The sequence below is a fragment of the Phodopus roborovskii genome, unplaced genomic scaffold (assembly GCF_943737965.1).
Source record: "Phodopus roborovskii unplaced genomic scaffold, PHOROB, whole genome shotgun sequence".
Classification (NCBI taxonomy): Eukaryota; Metazoa; Chordata; class Mammalia; order Rodentia; family Cricetidae; genus Phodopus; species Phodopus roborovskii.
The window spans coordinates 21,366,135-21,392,031 of record NW_026125052.1 but is presented as its reverse complement, the minus strand read 5'-3'; the positions used below and the strand labels follow the sequence as shown (position 1 = coordinate 21,392,031).

Genomic DNA, 25,897 nt, shown 5'->3' with positions numbered 1-25,897 from the left:
ACTTCTTATCCCCAGGGCACAGGAAGATGGCTGGTTGATGGAGGGCAGTTTCAGTGACTGGGAGATTGGCCTTAAATTTGTGTGGACACTGAAAAACGGGCTGCAGGGTGGCGTACTAACTAACGGGCTGCCAGGCTTGTGCAGTAGCCTCCTGCTGGGGCAGTCAGCATTCCTGCTGGGCCCTTTCCTCTCTGCTGTGTGCTGTTGATGTTCGCTTCTCTTGGGCGATCCTCTTCTCTGGCTCGGCTGCCACCACTGTCAGATGGCCCTTTTTGCTCTAAAGACGGCAGTGACTCTACACTGACTGCCCATGGCTCCTGTACTCCTTCCCAGTCTGTTTACTGCACACAGCAGAGTAGGCTTTTTAAAACCTACATGGACCGATGGGGCGGCTCAGCAGGCAAGTCTGAGGACCTGTGTTTGATCCCGGGGCCTGACACGTGGGAGGAAAGCCAGTTCTCATACGTTTTCCTCTGACCTCCACACAATAGATAAAAATGTAATTTTTTTTTAAAAATCCTGACACTGCTCATGTGATGTCTCTGTGCAACCCGTGAAAGACTAGTTAAGATTACACCCTGAGCATGTGCTTTAATCCTCTTGCCTCCCTCAGCCAGGGCCTCTGCCTCCTAGAGTGTTACTTAGGTGTGCTGGCCACTTTTCCAGCCCTGGCTGGAAGGGAGCTGGACACTGGGAACTGAATTGTCCTCGGGGCTTTTCACTTCCCTTTTTAATAGTGGTTATCACAGGTTGTTATTCCGTATTCTTTAATAAACAGCTGCTTTCCCCTTCTTCCCAGGAGGGCAGAGACCTTGTGTGTTGCAGCCTTTTTTTTTTGTTTGTTTGTTTGTTTGTTTTTTTTGCAGGGGGTGGGGGCACCCAGCTTCCAAATCATGACACGGAGACTTCTTATTAGCTATGAATGCTCAGCTTCTTATGCTTGTTTCTTTCCAGCTCTTAAAACTTAACCTGTCTCTCTCCATCTGTGCTTTGTCTTGGGATTTTCTACCTTTTCTTTCTGTATGTCCTACTCTGTGGCTGCTGACACGTTCTCTTCTTGTTCTAGATTTCTCCTCCTCCTTCTCTCTGCCTATCCCTCTCCTGTGTAGATTGGCCATTCAGCTCTTTACTAGACCAATCAGATGCCTGAGGCAGGCAAGACGGAAACAAATACAACACATCTTTACATAATTAAACACATGCAGCAAAATCAAATGTAACACACCTTTACATAGTTCAAGTAATGTTCTGCAGCAAAAAAAGGAAAAATGTAACACACCTTTCCATAATTAAAATAATGTCCTACTAAGTGCCGAGGGCCTAGCACAGTATCTGCCCTTGTCTGAGCTCTGAAGTGGCTGAGTCATTTTTAAGGTAGAGTAACGCAGAAGGAGAGGGAGGCAGGGAAGATTCTGCAGCGATCCATCAGGTTTAGAGGAAACACCTGGTTCTGAGGCCAGAGTTTCTATTCCTCTGTCCCCGTCAGAACAGGGTTCCTGCTTTCCCTCGTTCATGTGCATGGCATCACAAGTGGGGACTGCAGCTGGCCTCTAGGTTAGTGACTCGTGTGTGTGTGTGTGTGTGTGTGTGTGTGTGTGTGTGTGTGTGTGTGTGTGTAGATAATCTATTTGGCACATATGTGCTGGTAGCCATTGCTACTGTTAAAACACGGTGCCAGGTGGGCACTACAGAAGGCTCCAGGAAGTTGTGGGAGGGAGCTGTGGTTGCTTCCTGGGGACGAGAAGCGGGCGTTCTGCTCTTGGAAGCCTCCCTGTTGAAGGCCGCAGCTGTATGCTGACCTGGCCGTTCACCTCAATAGACTGACTTTTTCCCTCAGACTCCCTTCAGATGAAATGGGGGAGTGCCTGGCACCTGAAGTTCTGCATCCGAGCTCACAACCACAGCTCCATATCTGTGCCCCAGGGAAAACAGGAGACACTTTGATCTTCCCCAGACTTTGAAGTTTTGAGTAGGAGATTGAAGGATATGAGGTTAAGATGGTGGGTGAATTCCATCCACAGCTTTGTGATTTAGAAGAGAAAACTGGTGTGATGTGCTCTCTGTGTGGAAGAAAGGGACTCTCTCCACCAGGGCCTAAGATGCCAGAGAAGAGGTAACCCCTTGTGCGGGGGCTGGGAGGGCAGCTGAGTGTTTTAGTTAACTTTGTCAACTTAACACAGGCTACAAATATTTTGGAAGAGAATCTCAGCTGAAGAATTGTCTAGATCAGAACGGTTTGTGGGATGTTGTCTTGATCGCTCACTGCTAGGAGGACCCAGCTCACTGCAGGCAGCTGCAGCACTTAGGCGATCTTGGCTGTATAGGAAAGCTAGGTGAGTATGTGTCCGTCTGTCAGCCAGCAAGCAGCATGCTCCATGGTTCTTGCTGTTCTTTGATTGGGACGCGAGATTCTTAGTTGGAGTCAACGCTGTGTGGACTAGGAGGCAGACCTGACATCAGGTTCTTGCCTTAACCTTATTCAGTGACAGCCATGATATAGAATTGCAAGCCAAGAATTGCAAGCCGAGTAAACCCTTCTGCTGTGTGGCTTTTGGGCAGGGTATTTTGTCATAGCAGCATCCCTAGCCGGAGAGGACATGAGGGATCTCATTCTGGGAGACGTGCAAGTCTGGTTAACAAGGCCTTAAGGGCTGGGTCTGGTGGTGCACAACTTTAATCCCAGTACTTGGGAGGTAGAGGCAGGTGGATCTCTGTGAGTTCAAGGCCAGCCTGGGCTACACAGAGAAACCCTCACTCAAAAAACCAAAACGGAAAAAGAAAAAAACAGTCTCAAGCTGTGTGTTTCAATGACACAGAAGAGAACATAGAAGAAAAGTGTGGACACGTGTAACAAGTAGGTGCCTTGGCATGACAGTGGCAATCAGGAAGGAACTTTTAAGTGGACACTGGGACTGAAAGAGGGGTGTGACTGCCTACAAACTTTCGTTTGAGGTTGAGAAGTTCAGACTGCAGCACAAATAATGGGGTGGGTAGTTAGCATTGGAGGTAGAGCTAGGAAGGGGGGGTCATGTGGTGGTCCCCAAGGAAACATTTTAATTGTGATGGAAAGCGCAGTAGGAGAGCAGGTGATACTCTAGTGAGACTATCTGCTAGACCTAGGCAGCAATAGGCAAATTTTAAACCAGACTCTCTGGCAGGCTTAATCAAGCATGCAGATGTTTGTATGAGGTAGACCATGTAGGACTACCTTGTGGAGAACAGGTGGAGGGGAAAGAGACAGAGGAGGAGGGAGGGAGGGAGAGACCAGGGGACGGAAAGAAGGGCAGAGGGGAGGTGCATGTGCTTAATGATACCAAATGGTAAAAGCCAGAAGGGCATCCTCCTATGAGTGTTTATATTGCACCTAATGGTACCGAATAGGGAAAGGCCAGTTGTTAGTGTGTCCAGAGTCAGTGTGACTGCAGCTGAGCCGTCAGTAGGAATGAGCAAATGCTCACCACAGGCTGGCTCTACCTCTAACATCATCAGCTGAGTATTTCCTTGTAGTCCTTAGAATGAAAATGGTGGACTTCTGCCCACCTGGACCCAGGAACCACCTCGGTGTCCTCTGTGTCCAGATGCTTGTTAGAAATCACTTCTTGGGCTGCTGCTGCTGCTGGTGGTGCACGCCTTTAATCCCAGCACAGAGGAGGCAGAGGCAGGTGGATCTCTGCATTTGAGACCAGCCTGGTATACAGAGTGAGTTCCAGGACAGCCAAAGCTGTTACATAGAGAAACCATTTCTTGAACCCCGCACTCTCCACCTTCCACCCCCCAAAAAAGGAAGAAATGACTTTTGGGATGTCATTTCTCAACAGTGACTCACGTAGGCGGAGTCGTGCACAAAGACCGTATCCAGGACCTTAGCACATGCCCAGCTTACACTGTTGCTTGCACCTACTGCAGGTGAGCCGGAGAGCGCCCAGCCGCCAGTCCTGCGCATCCATTGCTAATACGCCAGGCAGACAGGAGAAACGTTGGTCGGTACCCACCCAGGGACTGGCTAACTCATGTATCCTCTGGGCCTCCATCCATCTAGTGTCCTGCAGAGCTCAGAAACTCCAGCACCTGCCCTGTGGACCCTGGGGAGCTGTCCTCGGGGAGACTGGAGTTGCTCCCCCAGTGAAGTTCAGAAGAGCGAGTGAAGTGGAAAATAAGTCAGGGTAGTGAGAAGCCCAGGAGAAAGGCGGTGCTTTTGTTTTAATTTCCCAGGGTAGACCAAAGCCTCTAGGAATAGGGGAGTGCCGTTCGATCCTGACGGGGAGGTTAATAGTAAAGCAGGAACATTAATTTTTTTTTTTTTCAAGGCTAAAACTCCCAGCAGAAATAGCTATTGATCATGCTCTGAGTGAGAGACCAAACTCATTTGTTGGACTTGGCTTTGTCTCGAGGCTTGACTATGATTGAGAATGTGCTCCTAGGAGACTTAATAGCCTGAAGTGGATTTCATTTCAGGGGATCGGATTTGTGGCCCCAGAATTTAGAAAAGGGAACAGCCCATCACATATCTCTGCATCAGGCAGCAGAGATGTGTTGGCAGCGAGCATTTGTAAGGCCAGGGCTGAGCATTTTCCTGGGGCAACAGTGTAGAGGGCCCTCCAAAGGACTGCATGGATTCATGATGCAAGGGAGTTCATCTTGAAAAATAAAATTGAGCCGGGCGTTGGTGGCGCACGCCTTTGATCCCAGCACTCGGGGGAGGCAGAGGCAGGCAGATCTCCGTGAGTTCTGAGGCCAGCCTGGTCTACAGAGCTAGTTCCAGGACAACCTCCAAAGCAATACAGAGAAACCCTGTCTCGAAAAAAAAAACCCAAAATAAATAAGTAAATAAAATTGAACACACATTTCTGGACTTTTTCTGTTTTGACCCATAGCTTTGAAGGAATAGTGGAGAATTTGCAGCTGTAACTGTTTCTGAACCTAGCTGCTGTGGCCTGTAGTAAGCATGTGGCATCTGCAGTTGATATTGGCTCCAGCTTCCTCTTCCAGGATAATAGCCTGCTCACCCTGGGTGCCCCAGCTTTGCACTCCACTGATGAGTGAACACATAGCAGGCACCTGCGGATCAGTTAGTGCTGGGTGAGAGCCGTGTTTTATGGCACGCTGAGGAGAGACGATGTATTTTTAATCTCATGTTTCTGTTTTAGGAGCTCATTTATACAAGCGCTTAAGTTGATATTTAAAGTAGAAACCAGGAGGTTCCATTTCCAAGTCTCTCTCTCTCTCTTTTTTTTTAATTTTTATTTTTATTTATTTACTTATTTATTTTGCTTTTTGAGACAGGGTTTCTCTGTGTAACAGCCCTAACTGTCCTGGAACTCCCTCTGTAGACCAGGCTGGCCTGGAACTCACAGAGACCCATCTGCCTTTGCCTCCTGAGTGCTGAGACTAAAAGCATGGGCCACCACTGCCCAGTCCTTTCCCTAATTTTAGTGTAGTCTGCAGTGTGTCAAGGGCAGGTACCTGAGTTCAGGCCTTTAGACTTTACTGTCACCTGTCAGGGTAATTAGTTAGTGTCAGCCTCTTCACAGTGTGATACCGTGCTGAGGGATGGACAGATGGGAGCATCCTAACACATACACAAGGAGCCAGAAACTCTTTAAATGTGTTTTCCTAATGTAATTTCAGCACTAGAGACTGAGGCAGAGGGATTGCTGTGTGTTTGAGGCCAATCAGCACTCAAGGCGCCACACACACACACACACACACACACACACACACACACACACACACACACACACACACACACACACACGAGAAAGTAAAAAGGAAAAGAAGCATCATCTAATACCTTAACTCCTGGGATGATTTCAGGCCAGGTCTTTGAGGCTTTTAAAGGGCTATACCAACAGATTATTCCTGCCTTGGGTTAGGTAGGCTGGTTAAGCAGCAGTCCCACAAGGGCTGGCCTGTGACATCTCACATGAGATAGTGGCGCTGATGGAATGACTGGGCAGGTCCAGAGTCTCAGGGGTCAACCTTCATCTTCCTGAATGCAGTGCCTTGACCACTACACCACCTGGACGATCTTGTCTTCTGGGGACTTCTACAGTCCTGTATCTCAGAAAGACCTTGAACTCCATTGAGCTGAAGGTGACTTTGAGCTCCAGATCTCCTGCCTCTTCCTCCCAAGTGCTGAGGTACAGATGCCTTTGAAGAATCTTAGAGGAAGTGTTCAAATACCTAGGGTAACATTAAGCACGCTAAGTTCTTAATTACAAAATTATTAGAGTCTTTTCTCCCAACTAATAGCTTATAAATCAATGTACTAGTTTTCCCAAATTTTTCTCCTTCCCCCTTTTAAATTTAAGAAAATATTTATGCATGTTTCAGATTTTCAATATTTTTGTTACTTCTTTTGTCTGGTAGTAACCAGCTGTGTTCCCATCTGGGCTTGGTTCCAGGAGTAAAAATACTGGTGAAACAGCAGGAAGCCCAAATGTCCTTTTCCTAGTGGGAACTTCACCTAGAGTCCCTTGTATCTTGGCCAAACTCCTAGGGCCGCATGCCTACTACCTAAAGGGATCCCATCAAAACTTTACTGAACTATTTAAGTAAAAACATTTAATGACTTGAGAGGCACAGCTTGTTCGAGGCCAGCTTCCTCTACCTAATGAATTCCAGGCCAGTCAGGGGTACACAGTGAGACTCATCTCAAACAAACACACGACAGCAACAAAAACAACATGTAGTGAATTCTCTACATCAGGTGTTTTTGGGGGAGTGGGAATGGTTGCTATCTATGTGGCTTTGGCTGTCCTGGAATTCACTATGTAGACCAGTCTGGCCTTGAACTAGCAGAGATAGATTCATCTGCCTCTGCCTCTAGAGTGCTGGGGTTAAAGGTGTGCACAACTACACCAGGTCTATCAGGTGTTTGATCCACGGAGAAGGAGAAGGAAAGTCTGTCTTTCCAGTAGTAGATGATTGTGAGTGTTGGGGAGGGTTTGGGGTCTCTACTGTTTACCAGGGTTTCATGCAGCTCTCACGTGTGAGAGCGCATGTTCTCACCCCTGAGGTGAGAATGGAGTGATCAGTTCCCAGCAGGGGTGAGGCTAGGTGCACCTGTTGCCAGAGGTACATCCCAGGCTGTCTTTACACACCAAAACCTCCCTTCCCTGGCCACTAGCCCCCTTAGGGCGGTGGTGCAGGAAATGTCATGTGAAATTGGCCTCTGGCCAGGTTCTCAGGTCCCCAGGGTATTTTCTCTTTCCTGGTTTCCTTAAATTTCTTTAGACAAGAAAGATTGTCCCTCTGACCTTTCTTCGTGGAGCTTCCTTGTTTTTCTTGGTGTTCTCTCTTATTCCTTCTCCTCTCCCTCTGCCCGCTGTTATCCGTCTTCATTCTAAATCACTCCGCTCACGGCGTTTCTGGTGGGTGTAGTAATTCTTACGGATCAAACAGGACCAGGAAGCCTGATGCTCCCAGTAGTGTGGCTCTGGCCAGTGGCAACTAGTCCTCCCTGACAGTCTTGGCTTCAGCTTGCCCTTCCCGCTTTGAGTGCAGCCACCTGCTGTGGCAGCCTGCAGCTGGCCCAGAGCTCACCCTCGCACAGCTTGTGTGCTATGATGGTGAGCCCTGCTCAGGGGTGTGTGCTGTGTCTTACCTCCCCTTTCCAGTTTTGCCAGCCAGCGGCAGTAAAGACAGAAATTGTTGCTTTCAGAAAGACTATGCCTCTAGAGGCATCACGATATATGTGCTAAAGCTGATAGTAGGTGACATTGTTGTAGCAGAACCCTGTCACCGGAGCTAGCCTCCTTCATTCCCGGAACATTGCAATGCTGAGGAGTAAAATAGGGCAGGCTCGTGCCCTGAGAGAGAGGCAAGAGCTCTACCACTGAGCTACATCGCCAGCCCCAGAAGTTTAAGTCAGATCGTCTGCTTTTGCTGTTTCCATTTCTTCCCCAGTGGTCTGGGAGTCAAACCTGGCTCTTAAAAGGGAGAAAGTGCTCCGTTCTTACTACTTCTGAGGAGTCCTTCACCCACAACGGTGGGCGTAATATCTGGGAGGCACTGCTTAAGAAACCGGATCTCTTCATTGATGGAGCCATCCATGAACTGGTAATGCAAGCTGTCGGTAATTACAGAAAACCTACCGTGAGACTCATCTAAAATTAATGAAGAGTCAGCGCCGTGAATTTTAAATACAGAGGGAGTGGGGCTTAGCCCTTAATTGTCCAGGTGCAGATGACTTCCTGCTGCACTCTGTAAGTCTTCAGCTGGCTCTCCTTGGTTTGATGTCTTCCCTCTCATCCAGCTGGCTTGCATCTCTGCTACACAAACTTCTTTTAATGAGAGGCTACCAAAGTATTCAGGTCAGGCCAATTGTTTAGGTTGTGTCCTGTGAATGGTCTAGTGCTTTCTTCTTCCTTCCTTCCTTCCTTCCTTCCTTCCTTCCTTCCTTCCTTCCTTCCTTCCTTCCTTCTTGGAAGGGTGGTGCTCCAGAGAGGATTTATTTGTGTAGTCCTGACTGTCCTGGAACTAACTCTATAGACCAGGCTGACCTCAAACTCACAGAGATCTGCCTCTCTCTCTCTCTCTCTCTCTCTCTCTCTCTCTCTCTCTCTCTGTCTCTCTCTGTCTCTGTGTGTGTGTGTGTGTGTGTCCCCGTGCTGGGATTAAAGGCATTAAAGGCATGTGCAGCCAGGGACTAGCTGGTCTAGTGCTTTCTGTTTTTTTTTTTTTTTTTTTTTCCAGACAGGGTCTCCTCTACCACCCCTTTCTCGTTCTCTCATTTTGTATTTTATCTGTGGGAATGTTTTGCCTGTATGTATAGGTCCCGCATCCCCATCTGGCCCATAGAGGCCAGAAGATGGCTCTGGTTCCTCTAGAATGGAAGTTATGGGTAGTTGTGAGCTGCCATGTGGGTGCTGGGAATGGAACCTGGGTCCTCTGTAAGGACAGCAAGCACTTCTGACAGCTGGGCAGTCCCTCCAGCCTTCTCTCTTGTCACTGTCTCAGCAAGTTTCTCCCAGAGTAGCCTTGCACTTCTGGAGCCAAGAAATTCTCCCACTTCAGCCTTCTGAGCCCCTGAGTCATTGCCACATGCCATCCTGCCCAAGGGCTTTACAAGACAACAGTAACATGCAGAGAACAAAAAGGTTGGCCGTGAAAACCAAGTGGAGGACTTTGACTCTGCTGAAGGTGGGATGTGTGTGTGTGTGTGTGTGTGTGTGTGTGTGTGAGAGAGCACATGCAGATCTCCAATCTCAGTTAGGCACATGTGCTGTAGTAGATGCTGAAGGTATTTTGAGACTAAACTCTTTATTTACTTGGTGACTTGGACTTTATAGGCATACGGTTCCACGATTTACCTGGAAGGGTGTCTGTACGATGTGCTTTTGTGTGACTTGAAGAGGGTTCCAATTAGGATAATGAGTTTGAGACAGCTCACGATCATTCATTTTCTAGACTTTTAAGGGAATTGTCAAATTACAGCAAGTAGAGTTAGAAATTATTTTGCAATTTCCCCAGCTGATTGCAACTTCTCCTTTTGCACATCTAGTCATCTTGGAAATAATAGTTCCAAAGTATCTTTTTTATAAATGGGACTATTTTCCAAATAGAATGGTAGCTTTTGGGCTAGAAAAGTGGCAGAAGGTCCCAGTTACTGTGTCTTTAGCCACTTTGGGAAGAAGATTGGTAACTGGGTGGACCTGTAATGGAAGTAAGATTGTTAGAATCACCAGTCATTTTCTTCTGGGTTTTAGGAAATGGGATGATCATGGTGGGCCCCAGCTATCACTGGGGGGAAAGTAGAAAAGTAATTGATATGATAATTGCTTTTTTCTTTTGAGTCAAGAGCTTGCTATGTAGTCCTGGCTGGCCTTGAACTTGCAATAATCTTCCTGCCTCTGCCTACCAGAGCCAGAAGATTGTCATGTCTGAAAAAGTAGAGTGTAAGAATTTACCAATACAAAAATAAAAAAGTAAAATTGAAAACTGGGAGGGAACTGGGCAGTAGTGGCACACCCAGCGTTCAGGAGGCAGAGGCAGGCAAATCTGAGCTCAAGGCCACAGCCTGGGCTACCCAGAGAAACCGTGTGTCAGGAGGGAAAATAAATGTACAGGTGTTCTTCGGGGATATTAACCCTTTAACCCTGTAAGACCTGAGGTGCTGAGGGTCTGGAGAACAGTGAGGAAACAGTTAACTTTTGACATAGAACTGCTAAGTGGCTGGGAAATCCTGCTTGGGAGGGAAGCTTCCAGATGTACCTCCATCTTGGGTGTGCTGAACTGTTGAAGACTCAACATTAATTTGACCTTTGATGGGAAACTGGATAAAATGCTGTATCTCAGAGGGGATAAAGGGCTTTGTGAATCACGAAAGATTGCAAAAGGGAGTGCCCACCCGTCCGCCAGTACAGAGCAAACCCAAGATCAGACCCCATCCAAGACCTTGCCCACAAGCAAGATGGCTGCATGGGCTGCAGCCAGAAGGTCTCCCAAACAGAGACCTCTGCACCCACAAAAACGTGGTGTGGGCTGCTGGCGAGGCTGTTTAGTGGGTCTCTGAGAGACAGCTCTGATTCCAAGCAAATTTGTTGGGAACCCTACTCATTGGAGGCAGCTCCGAGAAACCTGGGTCTCCTGAAATAACCCAGGGTAAAACTCTGCTGCTATGTTAGTCACTGACGAAATACCGGAGGGAGAAACTCAAAGGAGAGAAGGGTTGTTTTCGATCTCAGTTTTGGAATTTAAGTCCAAGATTGGCTGGAAAGTTCCCATGCTTTGGGCCTAAGGTGAGGCAGACATTACAGCGGCAGACCAAGAGGCTCCTTGCTCACTTGATAGGGAGAGGGAGGTGGATGGAGTGGAAGGTGTGTGTGTGTGTGTGTGTGTGAGAGAGAGAGAGAGAGAGAGAGAGAGAGAGAGAGAGAGAGAGAGAGAGAGGGAGGGAGAAGGAGGGAGAGGGAGGGAGGGAGGAAGGGAGGGTGGAGGGGGTGTTGGGGTTGGGTTGCTCTTGTCCAGGCCAAAGCCTTGCTGCAGTGATTTATTTCTATCCCTTTTGCCTTTCTTCTTCTTCTTCTTCTTTTTTTTTTAAATAATAATACAGATGCTTTATTCAGTAGTTGCAGGTCATCATGGACCAAGTGGTAGATATCCAGGACCCAGCAGCAAGGTCGGCGGAATCTCTGAGCCTCTCTTTGGCTGCAAGAGGGTGAGCACATCACCCTCTCGAACAGGGCTTGGATGATAGAGCAGCTGGTGTCATCCATAAGCTCCACTGTCCCTGTGACCTGGTCCTGCCCAGCACTTTGGTTACCCTAGCCGGCTTGATAGGCTACACATGACCTGTGTCCATGGTGGCAGAGGGCCTTTTTAATTTTTTTAATTTAAATGTCTTAAAAAAATTATTATTCGCTTATGTGCATTGGTGTTTTGTCTGCATATATGTCTGTGTGAAGGTGCCAGATTCTTTGGAACTGGAGTTACAAACATTTGTGAGCTGCCGTGTGGGTGCTGGGAATTGAACTTGGGACCTCTGGAAGAGTAGCCACTGCTCTTAGCTGCTGAGCCATCTCTCCAGCCCTTTGCCTTTTTTTTTTTTTTTTTAAACAACAGGTCTCAATTTGTATCCTAGTTGACCTAGAGCTCACTCACTTATTATGTAGCCCAGGCTAGCCACAAAAATTACTATCCTTGTGCCATAGCCTCCTCAGTGCTGGGATTATAGATGTGCAACTTCATATCTGTCATGTTGAACTATGAATCCGTAAAGGGATTTATTCTGTTGATGACATTAGAGCCCTCATGATCCAGTTACTTCTCAAAGCCACACCTCTGAACATTTCTGCATTTGAATCCAAACCTTTAACACATAAGCACTTTAGGGAACTTCTTCATATTCAAGCCATAACAGGCACCCCAGTAAAGAATGTTAGCTTCTAGGTGGACAAGACGGCTTAGCAGGCAGAAGCATTTTGGCAACATAGGAAGCAGGGACAGAATTGGCCCGAAACTTGCATCACATATGTGTGCCTTGACACACACAAAATAAGTTCTTTTTAATTTCTTTAATAATAATACGTTCAAGGTCATCCTCTGATGAATAGCAAGTTTGAGGCCAACCTGGGCTCCATGAGACCCTGCCTCAAACAGTGTCTTATGAAAACTGCCGAGTGTTAGCTTTGCATCCTGTGTTCTGGTCCTTTGTTCACCTTACCATGGGCCTCCTGCTAGGAGCAAGTGACTTTGGCACACGAAGGCCTAGAGCCACAGGTCTAGGCCCCGGATTCCTCAGGGACCCTGGTAGGTAGTCGTCTGCAGAGGTGGCTTGGTTTTTCTGGCAGAGGTCTGAAATGTTGTCACCACCCAGGCTTGCCTCCCTTTCTTGGGAGGGGCCTTTGCTTTACCGCTGAACTGGAAGCCCGGTGTCTGAAAGGAGTGCATTTTCACAGGACAGGGTTTTTACGGTGTTTCTCTGCCTCTCTTGTCCTCTAGAGTTGGGCGGGGCTTAAGTTCCTATTCACTTACTCTAGTGACTGCGGTGCTAGCTTCTGAACAGTATTGCTAGCTGACACAGATTCACTGAACTATTTATTTAGGGTCTTCTTTCTTTTCCTCCCTCCTCTTTTCTTCTCCCCTTCTCCCCCCTCCTCCCTCCATCCCTCCCTCCCTTCCTCCCTCTTTTTGCGCTGGAACAGTCCTTTGTAGCTCAGAGTGGACTCATACTTGCTCTGTAGTTCAGGTTCCTTCTGTCTGTGTGTCCCAAGAACAGATTACATGTCTGTGCCCCCCCCCAGAATGATCTATTTGGAATTTTCTAAGGAGAACATAAATAACTTATTTAGGGTTTGTGTGCAGTGTTCATTTAGTCATTTATCCAATAAATAAAGTACCTGCTGCATGCTGGCATGGGGACACAGCAATGAATAAAGAGGTTTATTCCCATAGAGAGTGTATTCTTGACATTTTTTTATTTTTTGTTTTATTGAAATAGGGTTTCTCTGTATTGCTTTGGAGCCTGTCCTAGACCTTGTTCTGTGGGCCAGGCTGGCCTTGAACTCAGAGATCCACCTGCCCCTGCCTCCCAAATACTGGGATTAAAGGCTTGGGACACCACCACCCAGCTTATTCTTGAAATTTTAAAAAATTACATTTTTTTTTAATTTATAGTGTGTTGTTGGTGGGCATGCCCCCCCCATGTCTGTCTGTCTGTGTTGCTCAGAGGACAACTTGTAGGAGTTGGTTTTCTGCTACTACCATGTAGGACCCAGGGATCGAACTCTGGTTGCCATGCTTGCCATCTAGCATCTTGACTTGCTGAACCATTTCGGTGGCCCCTCCCCTTTCCTTAGGGACATATTCTTGTGGGGCAACAGGTAACAACAGGTGGTAGGCATATGCCATGATGCCAGGTAGTACAGTTTTCTCAGAAAACTGTAGAGAACAGAGGCTGCTCTTTCAGGGTAAGGCAGTCTGGAAGGTCTTTGAGAGGAGGCAGCCCCTGAGCAGGGACCAGCTGTTTACTCCAACAGACTTGGAGTTAACCTTCCCTGGGTCTTAAAGTTCATGGGGCCCCTTTGCAGCTCTTGGCAGAGTCATTTGAAAGACTACCCCCCCCCTTTTGAGAGGGCGATCCAGTCATATTTTCCCCCTCAGTTTCCTGTGGCAAGAATGGAGGAGAGATGTCACCTTTCTGGCTGCCTAGCCATGGCTCAAGGCAGAAGTACGCAGCCCCTTGCTCTTCAGTTGGCTTTCGAGCTAGGCTGCTAAGCCTCACTGTCTGATAGTCTGTGAAACCACACCAGTCCCTCAGTAGTCTCCACAAAGAATGCTTTCCCTAGAGTGGGCCCCACATCTGGAGTCCAGGTGACCTGAGCTGCAGGGACAGGGCACAGGATCCAGACATAGGTGCTGGCCTGAGGCTCTTGTGAATATCGTTTTAAAGCTCTGAATCACAAAAAAAAAAAAAAAAAAAAAAAAAAAAAAAACCCCGACAGCCTGCCTTTTATGAAGCAGTTCCATTCTGCTGGTAGGTAGTACTGACTGTGTCTGAAGCATTTCCCCACATGTGTGACCTTTTGGTCACCCCCACAGCTCGCCCCATTAACAGACACAATTGGTTTAGAGCCGGAACTGGCAGGTTGGTGGGCGTCAGTGGTCCTGTAAACCCACAGCAAACGCCGTGACTGTCTCTCTGCATGCCCCGCTCCCACACCAGCTTTCCTTCACAGATCAGAAAATGGAGACTAAACCAAGGCAGGGACTAGCCATGCAAAGAGAAGCCCACAGCTGCCAGCGGCTTCCGTGCAACCCCGTCCATGTCCACACATGCTGGGGGGTAGACGCACCCCGCTTTGCAGGTGAAACAGGAGGAAGCTCAGGAAGGTTTTGTGACTTGCCTGAGGACTCAGCTGGGCAGGGGCAGCGCGAGGGTTGGCACAGAGTTGAAGCGGGAGCCACGTGTCTTCCCTCTGACACTCATCTGACCAGCCTCAAGCCACATGGCCCTTGCCTCTGTGACTCCCAGGTCACCTTTGCCAATTCTGAGCTGGAAAAGGGTGGTGGGTCATGGGTGGGCAAGTGCCATTAATCATCTCAGGTGCCTATAAAGTTAATAAAAGGCTTTGAAACATTTACTGCAAAAAGATCCATATGCACGCACACGCTTACACACATACATATGTCCATAGAAAAGATGACGGAGGACTCCTTGGGTATGAGTCCTTAATGCTGGCACTCAAGAGGCCACCAGTTTAGAGCCTTCCTAGGCTACAGAATGAGTACCAGGTTCACCAAGACTGCCTCAAAACAAAACAAAAACATGTATTACAACACAACCATGGAGAACCAGTGTGTCTCTATAGCTATGGCATATCAGGCTTTAATTGCTGTCTTGACGGCTAGTCACTGTCTCCCCCTCCTTTGTCGTGATCCATTGCATCCCATTTCTGTGTAGGGCACAGAAGTGTGCCCTCTGTCAGGACTGCATAATGTTTCCTTTGAGCGTACATAGAATCCTTAGTTGACAGTTTGAGCTGTTAACCTGCTCCGGCTTGGCAAGGACTTCACCTTGCAGTGTTATTTCTCGAGGAGAATACATTGTGAGTCTGGCTTAAAGATAAGCCTCATTTGGAAAATTGTTCTGTAAATTGAAGGGAGCTTGTTTACCATTGTTTCAGTGGGTTTGAGTTGGAAACTTGCCATAGGCATTTGGTAGAAAACAAACATTTTTTTTTTCCTACTTGAGTTTTACATTTTGATCCAAATTCTGTAAGTAATAAGTAAAACTTAACAAAGCTTTGGGGTAATGTCCATGTCTTGAACTGAATAGGTAAATCTCTTCAGAGGCTGGAGCACAGACTGGTGAGATGGCTTAGAAGGTTAGAGCACAGACTGACTGCCCTTAGAAAGCACCTGAGTGTGGGTCCCAGCACCCACAGTGGGTGGCACGCACTCACTGTACCTCCAGCTCCAGGGACTCTGATTGCCTTCTGGCCTCTGGACATGGCATTACGTGTGTATGCATAATTAAAAATAAAATCTCTAAAGCTATAGCAGAAGGGGTTGAATTAACAAAAATAATGTTCTTTAAAAATCATGTTATCTGGGCCCAGTGGCACACATCTATAATCTCAGCACTTGGGGAAGCTGAGGTAAGAGCATGGCCTCAAGTTCGAGGCCAGCCTGGGCTATGGAGTGAGATCCTGTCTCCAAAGGAGGAAAAAACCAGAACAAAACCAAACCTCAGCAACTCAATGAAGTTATCTTGAGGCCAAGTGAGTAGCTACTTAGATCCAGGAATAAGAAAGACTTTTCAAGTAAGCAAGCAGGCCAGCATTTGGTCTTCCTGGCAGGGCATGGCCTTTCCTGGTCTCTGGCCCTGGGAAGCGATTCTCAGACGTGTGTGTGTGTGTGTGTGTGTGTGTGTGTGTGTGTGTGTGTGTGTGTGTGTGTGACACTTCCATCATTCAGCATGGGGTCTGGGTTCCTTCTGTTAGTATAGGGCTCCAGGAGCCACTTCTCTCCCTGGTAATAACAGTTACTGAATCAGAACCTTGAGCATCTTCTCATACCCACATGGCGAGGTCACCAACAGTCTCAGACTCCAGGATGTCTCAAACTGAACCTACTGCATTGTTCTTAAACCTCACAGACCGCCCTCTTATTCTGGGCACCCGTCCTTCCGGCTTTTGATCCCAGTGCCCAGAGTTCATCTGGAAGAACGGCCTCTTCCTTCTTTTGCATCCAGCCCTCAGTGGCAACCAATGTCTCCTGACTCAATTCCTTCTTTTGTCAACATGGCCATGCCGAGCCCAGGCTGTCAGGCTCTCATACTGAAGTGTGAAGAGGCTGGCTGATCTGAGCCTGAGTGCGGGGTTTGGAGTTCACTCTGGTCACCTGCACGCAGGTCACATCCAGTCTCCCAGCCACGGGGGGGGGGGGGGGCTTCTTTGGATTCTCCAGTGGCTGTGGGCCTCACCCTAGGGACTTGCTCCTTTCCTCTTCTCCAATGCCACCCTCCATGGGTCATTGCATTCATCTAGGGATGTCAGCCCAGTGCCCCATTGCTTAGGAGACCTGTCTGTGATTAATCTGCAAACCAGTGTGACTCCCTGCTGGCAGTGTCCCCTTAGCCTGCCAGTGCCCTGGCTTTGTCATTGATTATTGGATCAGTCCCTTCTTCTGGCCTCCCCAGGGTGGGCTTGGTGCTGTCCTGTTTTGAGGACTGTGAGGAAGTACTTAATGTCTTGTCTCTGCTCTCAGAGCTAGAAGGATTTGACTGACATCAAAATGTTTTTGCAAACAGACTCAGCAGTGAGTAAATTGTAAAATGAAGAGACACTTAGATCCACAGCTGATTCCAGATGCTTGCTTTATGGACTAGTTGAGAGGAATAAGAGTTCAATTTTAGCTAGGTGTTATTTTTGAACTCAGTTTCTGTTTGGTAGTGCTTTGAGCCATTTAGACTGATTCATGGGACAGTATGAAAAGAGAGATTAAGCCTGCGCTGGTGGTGGTGGCGGCGGCGGCACATCACCTTTAGTCGCAGCACTCGGGAGGCATAGGCAGGTGGATCTTTGTGAGTTTGAAACCAGCCTGGTCTACATAGTGAGTTCCAGGACAGGCTCCAAAGAACAGAGAAACTCTGTCTCAATAAACCAAAAAAGAACAGGAGAGAGAGAGGGAGAGAAGAAAAGAACAGGAAGATTGAATCATGAACAAAACTACCATACAACATGGAACTTCTCAGAAACCTCTGTGTCTTAGGTTTCTTCTATTGCTGTGAAGAGACACTATGGCCACAGCAGCACTTACAAGGAAACGTTCAATTGGGGTGGTTTGCTTATAGTTTCGGAAGCTCATGGTGGGGAGCATGGTGGCATGCAGGCATGTGTGGTGCTGGCTACATCTTGATGTGCAGGCCACAGGAAGTCGACTGAGACACTAGGCAGTATCCTGAGCATAGGAAACCTCAATGCCCGCCCCCACGGTGACACACTTCCTCCAACAAAGCCACACCTCCCAATAGTTCCACTCCCTTTGAGACTGAGGAGGTTAACCACATTCAGACTACCACACTTAGCCAATTATTATTGTCACCCACTTCCCTGGGGATGGAAATATATTCTCACCATAAGAGAGGGGTGTGCTATGTTGTGGGCATTGTATGGCCAGTACATTGAACAGAACACTTATTTACAGGGAGGTTGAGGCAGGAGGATTTTGAATTGAGGTCTTCTTAGGCTACCTGGTAAGACTGTCTCAAACAAAGAAACATGCTCAACATTTACTGGCATATATAGCGATGAGTATAGAGGGCAGGACAGATGAATAGTGCTTGGGAGAAGAACTGAGGTCATGTTGTAATCTGTGGTTTATTAAATGGAAAGAAAAATTCATGATGTGGTACATGTGTCCTTAGCCGGCTCCTGTTTACCCTAGACAGATTTTCTGGAGCTGTGATAATAGGGACAGTGACATTGATAGCCTGCTCTGTGACTCGATGCCGCTTCATCCTGTGCCTTTCTGGGCTGTCTCCTAAGCTCCTTCCCTCTTCCCACACTTTCTTCCCTTCTATCTTATCTTCCTTTTTTGAGTTTTCCTTTTAAAGATTTATTTATATTTATGTATATGAGTGTTTGCCTGCATGTATGTATGTGTACCATGTTGCATGCTTGATGTCCACAGAGGTCTGAAGAGGGCATCGGAACCCCTGGAGCTGGAGTAACAGATGGTTGAGCCAACCTGTAGGTGTGCAGAACCAAACTCAGGTCCTCTGCAAGAACAACAAGGCTCTTAACTAACACTGAGCCTCCTGGGGTGTTTTTTAGACTCACAATCTCTCGGAATCAATGCTCCCACCCAGGTAGATAGGGTAAAGTCTCTGCTTTCCCAATAGCTTGCTTGAAGGCTGTGTTTCTTAAACACAAGAGTACCGTAGAAAACTCCTACTGGCTCCAGATTGCTTTGTGGATGAAAGCAGCTGATCGAGGCAGCATACACAGTTGTAAGAGTGTGATCTTGCAGCATGAGTCCTGGCTCTGCTAGTTAGTAAGGGCTTTGCTACCTTGGTAAACTGTCAGAACCAATTTGTCTTTATCTAATTTTTTTTTTAATCTCAATTGTGGAAATAATGACAAATCAAACCTAGGTCTTCTGTGAAAGTAATGCAGCTCTTAACCACAGAGCCATCTCTTTAGACCTAAGTTAAGGTGTCTTGGAACAGATGCTCCACCCAGGTAGATAGGGTAGTTACAGGGCTTACGTGAGACATTGCTGACAGCAGAACTGGGCTGGCCCTCCTAAGAGGTTGTTGTGGTTTAGAGCTCTCTGGTCCATTTTCATACCTCATGACTGTGACTTGGATACATCAAGGTAGCCCCAACCCACCCTCTGTGTCCTGTTTGTGTTTGGAGTCTGGGTCTTGCTACAGTACCCCAGACCAGCCTTAAGCTTACTAGGCAGCTGGACTTATCTCCTCCACCTCGTCTCCCAAGTATTGGGGTAACAGGTGTGTGCCCTGCTGCTCTCTGCTTGAGTTGATAAGGTCACATGTTACAGTATGGAGTGTTGATCTTTACTAGAGAAATTAAAGAGGCTCCCATAAATGGCTTTGTGTGTGTGTGTGTGTGTGTGTGTGTGTGTGTGTGTGTGTGTGTGTGTGTTGGGGGTTGCTGGCTGTTCTGGAACTTGTAGACCTGGCTGGCCTTGAAATCATAGAAATCTGCCTGCCTCTCTGCCTCCTAAAAACTGGGATTAAAAGTGTGCACCACTACCCGGCTTTAGATGTATTTTTAATTATGTGTGTGATGTGTGGGGTGCCTGAAGAATTCTAGGAGGTGCTGGGGACTGAACTCTGGTCCTCTGTAAGAACAGCAATTGGTCTTAATGGCTGAGCAATTTCCCCAGGTCTCTCATAAAGTTTTGGAGAAAAACAAAACTATATACTTTATATTTTCTCAGGGGAAAAACTTCTAAATTTTCTTTAACTATAACAGCTGCCGAAATGATGGGTCCTCAAGGACAAGTGCTATTTTTCTTAGAGGTTGTCTTCCTCTCTGTCGTTAAGATACAAGGGAAAGGTGGATGTGATGCCCTGTCTACCTTTAAATCCCAGCTGTCAGGAGACGGAGACAGGTGGGATTCTATAGGTTAGCCAGAACTATACAATAAGACTCTGTCTACACACACACACACACACACACACACACACACACACACACACACAGAGTTAACTAACATTCTTAACACTTTACAGCTTATGGAACTCTGCCCCATTCTTTCCACAGTTTGAGGGACAAAGTCTCCACTGGGGTCCTCAGTGTAGACCCAACCAGGCTGCCCTGTACACACACTCTTTCCAGTGAGTCTTGGCTGTCAAGCCATGCCATGGAAGGTGATTTGGGGTATTGAGTGCTGTTTAATGGTTCTGATTGCACATGGATGTGCAGGGAGCCTGAGTCTGTGTGGCAGACAGCCCTTTCCAAAGATTCACAGAAGCTAGGAGTAACCCAACAACACACATAAAGGCAGGCCATTATGGTTAGCGCTTGAACTTGTGAACCGAGAGGCCTCGAGATCACAGTTTCACAGCGCCCATTTCTTTGAAACACCAGTGGGGTCCAGTGCAGCCATCGGGCTTCCAGCACTTCCAGAATTAGATCAGACCGTCTGGCTCCATGCTGTGTACTCTTATTTCTGGTTATGAAATGCTCCTTGTGCTTAATTTCCTCCGATCTGCCAAGAAGCAGCTCTGCTCTTCTCCCTTTACGCAGTTTTCAGTCCACCTGCTTTTCTTCACTGTCCCGCACTCTGTCCCGCCTTTGTGACAGTTCTGGGGTAGACCTTCAGGAATGGGCATGCTGGAGCCATGTTGGGGCCCACTCTGCACCCAGAGTTTGTGGGGCTGTCTCCAGCCACAACCTAAAGGGCAGACAGTGTAAGTCCAGCATGGTAGAGATCAGAACACTGACATATTGTGCCATATGGCCATAGCCGCGACAGCCCACCTCTGAGTCCTCATTTGAAGTATCTGAAGGAGTTGATTGATTGCAGAACAAGAGTCTGACATAGAGTAATTGCTTTTGAAGTGGTAGCTATGGACTGGAGTAACCAGTTAGGGGTGCCAAAGAGTAGCTGGTACCGTACCCCTTGCTGAGTCCTGGCCCACTTCTCCTGCTTCTCTCTGTCTGTCTCTCCCTGTCCCATCACCTCTCCATAGTAGGTGTAGTATGTTCCTAATGCTGCATATTAGTTTGGACTAGTGAGCCTCAATTCCTAGAATGGCCATTGTGGAGCATGTACATATATGTGCACACACATGTATGCATGTATCTGTATACGTTTCAAGACGCATAGGTTTGTGACTGCTGGAAAGTTTTCTTCCACGTCCCGAGTTCAGTTCCCAGCAACCACATGGTGGCTCATCTACTATGAGATCTGGTGCTTTCTTCTGGCCTGCAGGTGCATGAAGGCAGAATACTGTATACATAATAAATAAATCTTAAAAAAAAAGGCTTATCATATAAAGGTGCTGGACACTGTGCCTTCACTTCCCAGGACCCACTTCATGGGAGGAGAGAGCTGACTCATGCAAGTTGTCCTCTAAGGCCACACAACAATGTGCCATGGCAGGGGTGCCTCACCAATTTGGAATACATAAATATAATAGAAATTTGTCACAAGAAATGTTCAGTTGTGTAATATGTGGAGTGGAGATGACCTGGGATTGTGCCTCTAACCTCACATCTACAAAGGAACCCAGGAGAGCCAGGACATTAATGTTCAGACTAGAATCTTACTAGAGAGTTCGGAGATGTGGCTTGATGGTTAAGAACATGCAGGTTCCTTAGCACCTATATGGTGGCATATGACTGTCTGTAACTTCTGGTCCAGGGGATCTGGTGCCCTTTTCTGATCTCCTTGGGCATCAGGCATGCACATGGTACATATACATACATTCAGGCAAAATGCCTATCACATAAAATATATTTAAAAAACTTAAGGGCTTAGTAGAAACTACATACCTATCCATTCAGAATAAAGACATACATTTCTCAAATCATCAAAATCCTTGCTTTTTGGTTTTTCTTTCTTTCTTTTTTCTTTCTTCCTTTTTTTTTTTTTTTTTTTTTTTTGGATACAGTCTTAGGCAGACCTTGAAGTTGTAATACGTCTGCCTCTATCTGTCAAATAATAGAGCAAATAACAAGCATGCAGGCTTTTGGAGGTTGAGTCAGGGCTTGCTAGGCAAGCCCTCCATGAAGCGAGCCACAGCTTCAGCCTTTCTTGCTTTTGTTTCCAAATGCATGCTGGTTCTAAGTTCTGAGTCAGAGTTGGTCCAGTCTAACTCTAGACTCGGTTACTTGAGATAGTAGCAGGTCTCACTCCCTTTAGAATGAGGTTGACCTTGAATGGGCATCCCATGACTCTTAAAATCAAGTAATTGATTGAATCTTGCTTGTTTAGCTGTGCTTAATCATCACACCTGTAACAGTGATTTAATTTCATGACCCCAAGCCTCTATACATTATATTGTTGATTAAAATTTGTATCTGTATTGAAATGGAAAAGTAGTAAACTGAATTAATCACTGTTAAACATTGTTAGACTCTTGTGAAATTTTAGGTCAGCAGAGGGAGAAGACAAAGAAAGAATTTGGTGTAATTCAGGTACCATCGTACCTGGTCCTGCATGTTGAAATATATACTGAAAAGGCAGAATTTGGGAAGATGTGCATATGCTGACCCAACTAGCAAAAATCAAATGTTTCTACATTGTCTTTGTATTGTCATTGTTCTTAATGGTCCTTGCTGTTGGAATGCCATCATAGCCACGACCAACTAGTTCTGGTGATGAGTACAAGCTGGAGACCCCTAGTCTGTTTGATTCTTGGTAATATGCCCCTGAGTTATGTGCCAGTCATCCTGCATAGGAAAGATGTGCTGCTGGTTCCAGTAGCAACAGTAGCTCACATCGGCTGTGTGACTTCTTAAATCTCCCAGCAGCTCCTAGGAGGTAGGCACTGTTGTCTTCACTTTGAATAGGCTGGAACTTGTCATGGTCACATGCTGAGAAATGATAGAGCTAGGCTCTGAAGCTGGGCCTGGCTGGTTTCAGTTTGACTTTTTTAATTTTACTTTTTAAATTTAATTAATTAATTTATTTTTTGAGACAGTATCTCACTATGTTGTCCTTGCTGTCTGGAAACTCAGGATGTAAACCAGGCTAGCCTTGAACTCACAGAGATTCACCTGTCTCTGCCTGCCAAGTGCTGGGAGTAAAGGTGTGTACCCACAGAGATCAGAAGATGGCATCACATTCCCCTGGAGCCGCAGTTGTGGGCTATAGTGAGCTCCTAATGTGAACCAAACTCCTCTTCTAGAAGAGCAACAAGTGTTTTAGCCTCTGAGACATCTCTCCAGCCCCAGAGTTTGACTTTTTGTTTTGTTTTGTTTTTTAAGACAGGGTTTCTCTGTGTAACAGCCCTGGCTGCCCTGCTGGTCTCTGCCTCCAAAGTGCTGGCTGGGATTAAAGGCGTGCAGCACCACCACCACCACCACCACCACCCAGCTCAGTCAGTTGTTTTGCATAATAGGTTTGCCCACTCAACTCATTTCGGAGATCTAATGTTAGACCTTACAACAATAACGTCTGTATTAAAATCACAGAAGTCAATAATAAATCAAGCACATATTGAGGCAAGCAGGTGGGCAAAGGGTGCTGCCCTCTGTGGGAGCGATTGATGAGTTTTCCTTGGGCAGGGTGGTGAGCAGCCAGCCTGTATCCAGTCTCCCCTTGGCATTTACCCATAGCCTCTAAGGTGCTCCTACTTGAATGGGACAAATAATGATTCCACAGGATCACCAGAACGGCTCTCTGTTAGAGAGTCAAGAGAGTCTCAGGGATATTGTTAGCTTATAGGTAGCTTGCTTTCCTCCTCAACCTTTCCCTCCAGCCTGTACTGAGAAGCAGCCATTAGGTACCATCTGTGCTCACTTGAAGCATTTTGTTTGCTCGGGTCCTGCTCAGACCTGAAGTGTGCACATAGTGTCTTTCTCTGCAGTGCTTAGAGCTCACTGTACCGTGTCTTTCATGATAGAGTTTAGCTCTCTAGCAGCTTCCCACATGCTTCTTGTGCTCATGGCTTTGTGATCATGTTGCTGTGTGGTATGGGCTCCTGTGGAGGGCTGGTTCCTCCCTAGTTTTCCAAAGTCTCGATTCTGTTGCATGAAAAAAAAAAAAAAAAAAAAAAAAAAAAAAGTTGTGCAAGTCAGAGCGTCATGACACATATCCTTGGGCCAACCTGGATATAGGAGTTCAGACTCCAGGAATCCATTAATGGTGGAGAGGGAGAAGTGTCTAGACTTGCTCATAGGGCCTTTGACTTCCTTTCTAGAACTTTCTTTTTTTGGTATCGTATGAACTAAGGCACTTTGGAGAATTAAGGAAGGGAACATCATGGATGACCATTTTGGCCATCCCATGATGGACAACAGTAAGTAAGTTTGGTATGGGGTTGGGATAGATGGGCAGAATTAGGGAATTGATCCGTCTGTTGAGTTTAGAATTGTGCGTTATGGGACCTGGGCATGGGAGCAAGGAGGGGGTGGATGGAAGAGTTTCATAGAGAAATGGGAAGTAGTAGGTGTTTGTAGTTGGATGTGTGAGGCAAGGTAGCTCTGCCTACCTCACCAGAACTGGATGCCTTGAGGAGAGGCATAGTCCGGAGTCACATCAGTGAATCTAACTGTGAGATCAGCAAGGTAGGCTAGGAAATTCTTGAAAGCAGCAAGGGTGTGGCTAACTTCCAGGACCAGATTCCACGCTTGCAGATTCCCGGCTGGGTCTGCTGCAACTGTCACCTGGCAGTCGGTCCCTCCTTAGCCTTCTCCTGCTGAGTGGATATCACTGTCCAGGTGACTTAGGGCCTGGGAGCTGGGAGTAGATAATGGTGTTAATGACAAACAAAAGTGGCCGGTCTGTGAGTAACTCTTGAAAAAGAGCCCACTCTTCTCTCTCTCTCTCTCTCTCTCTCTCTCTCTCTCTCTCTCTCTCTCTCTCTGTGTGTGTGTGTGTGTATGTGTGTGTGTTTGAGAGAGAGAGAGAGAGAGAGAGAGAGAGAGAGAGAGAGAGAGAGAGAGAGAGAGGTCTAGTATATGGAACTCGGGTTGCCAGGCTTGGTGACAAGCATTTGTTTTTGTTTTTTGAGACAGGGTTTTTTGTGTGGCTTTGGAGCCTGTCCTGGAACTAGCTCTTGTAGACCAGGCTGGTCTGGAACTCACAGAGATCCACCTGCCTCTGCCTCCCAAGTAGCGGGATTAAAGGAGTGAGCCACCACCCTGCTAGTGACAAGCATTTTTACCTATTGAGAGTCAACTTGTTGTCCTTCACATCCCCCACAAAGGGCCAGAGAGAAGGTTCTTTTTTTTTTTTCCTACTGAGTTTTGTCTCATGAAGGGCTCGGCAGAGTCTGAGAGCATGACAATGTGGAGAATGGTAGGGTAGTTCCTATCCGCAGGAGGATGGAGCTGGAGTTTGTCCTTAGAGATGTTTGTGTGGAATATGATGACACACATTGAGGTTGAGAGCCCAGTGTGCTCTGCTGTCACAGCCAGAGCAAGGGCAGCTGTGGCTGTCATCTGCGTCCAGTTGGGCACCAGAGGAAGAAGGCTGCAGGGTGCCTGGTCAGGCCAGATGCCTGTCCTCCACTTCCTTCACATGGCACCGATGTGCCTGTGACCAGATAAAAGGAGTGTTTCTACAGCTGGGCCAAGCAAGTCAAGCCTGGAAGGAGTCCCAGTATTTGCTGGTGTGAGTTAAGCTGGCTAAACTGTTTGGAAACTAAATTTGACTGGATTGTCTTCAGGGCACTGGTCATCTGAACTGTACCCTGATATCCTTTGTCTGACTTTTAATATTTGCCAAGAAAACGTCTCTGGTGCAAAGTGGAAAAGTAGAATTCCTAAGTGTGTTCTATTCTAGTAGAATTTAGAGCCTTCTAGAAAGTTCCTTGAAGACAATGGACAAGAGTCCCCTCACAGCTCAGAAAGGTGGAGTGAGTGAAGGGGCCTGCACCACCAGTTCAGGGCTTGCCTTGCTTGAGGCGCCTGCCACATGGCTGCACTCGGTATGTCTTTTAGTGGCATTATAACTGACCAGTTGTTGGGATCTTACTCTTGTGTTGCCCTTGGGCCTATTAGTTCATATCTAGGCTGCCCTCAGCTTAAGTCCTTCTTGGGACAACCGCAACAGTGGAGGGGAGTATTGGCTAAGGAATGTTCTCACTCGGGATTTATAAGCAAGTGACCCTCAGAGGAACCACAGGGTGGCCGTGATGCAGGGTTGGGACTGTGGCTCTGTGTGGAGCACAGCCGCTTCTGACTCTACAGGCCCTGAGCATGGCCTTGGGTTTCTTGCCTCCCTTGCTTGCCTCATGCTTCATCTG

At 47.1% G+C, this 25,897-nt stretch overlaps 1 protein-coding gene across 3 annotated transcripts in view; it reads left to right on the top strand.

Annotated features, from left to right (window-relative positions):
* The window catches only part of Tex2 (testis expressed 2), a 101,521-nt gene that overhangs the window by 9,690 nt on the left and 65,934 nt on the right, over positions 1-25,897 (top strand). Inside the window, exon 1 of one of the 3 annotated variants that reach the window (XM_051179200.1) lies at positions 25,542-25,579. The exons of the other annotated variants lie outside the window; for them this stretch is intronic. The gene's annotated coding sequence lies outside the window, so the exon portion shown is untranslated. Of the gene's footprint in view, positions 1-25,541; positions 25,580-25,897 lie in introns of those variants that run through there. 3 annotated transcript variants of the gene reach the window in all.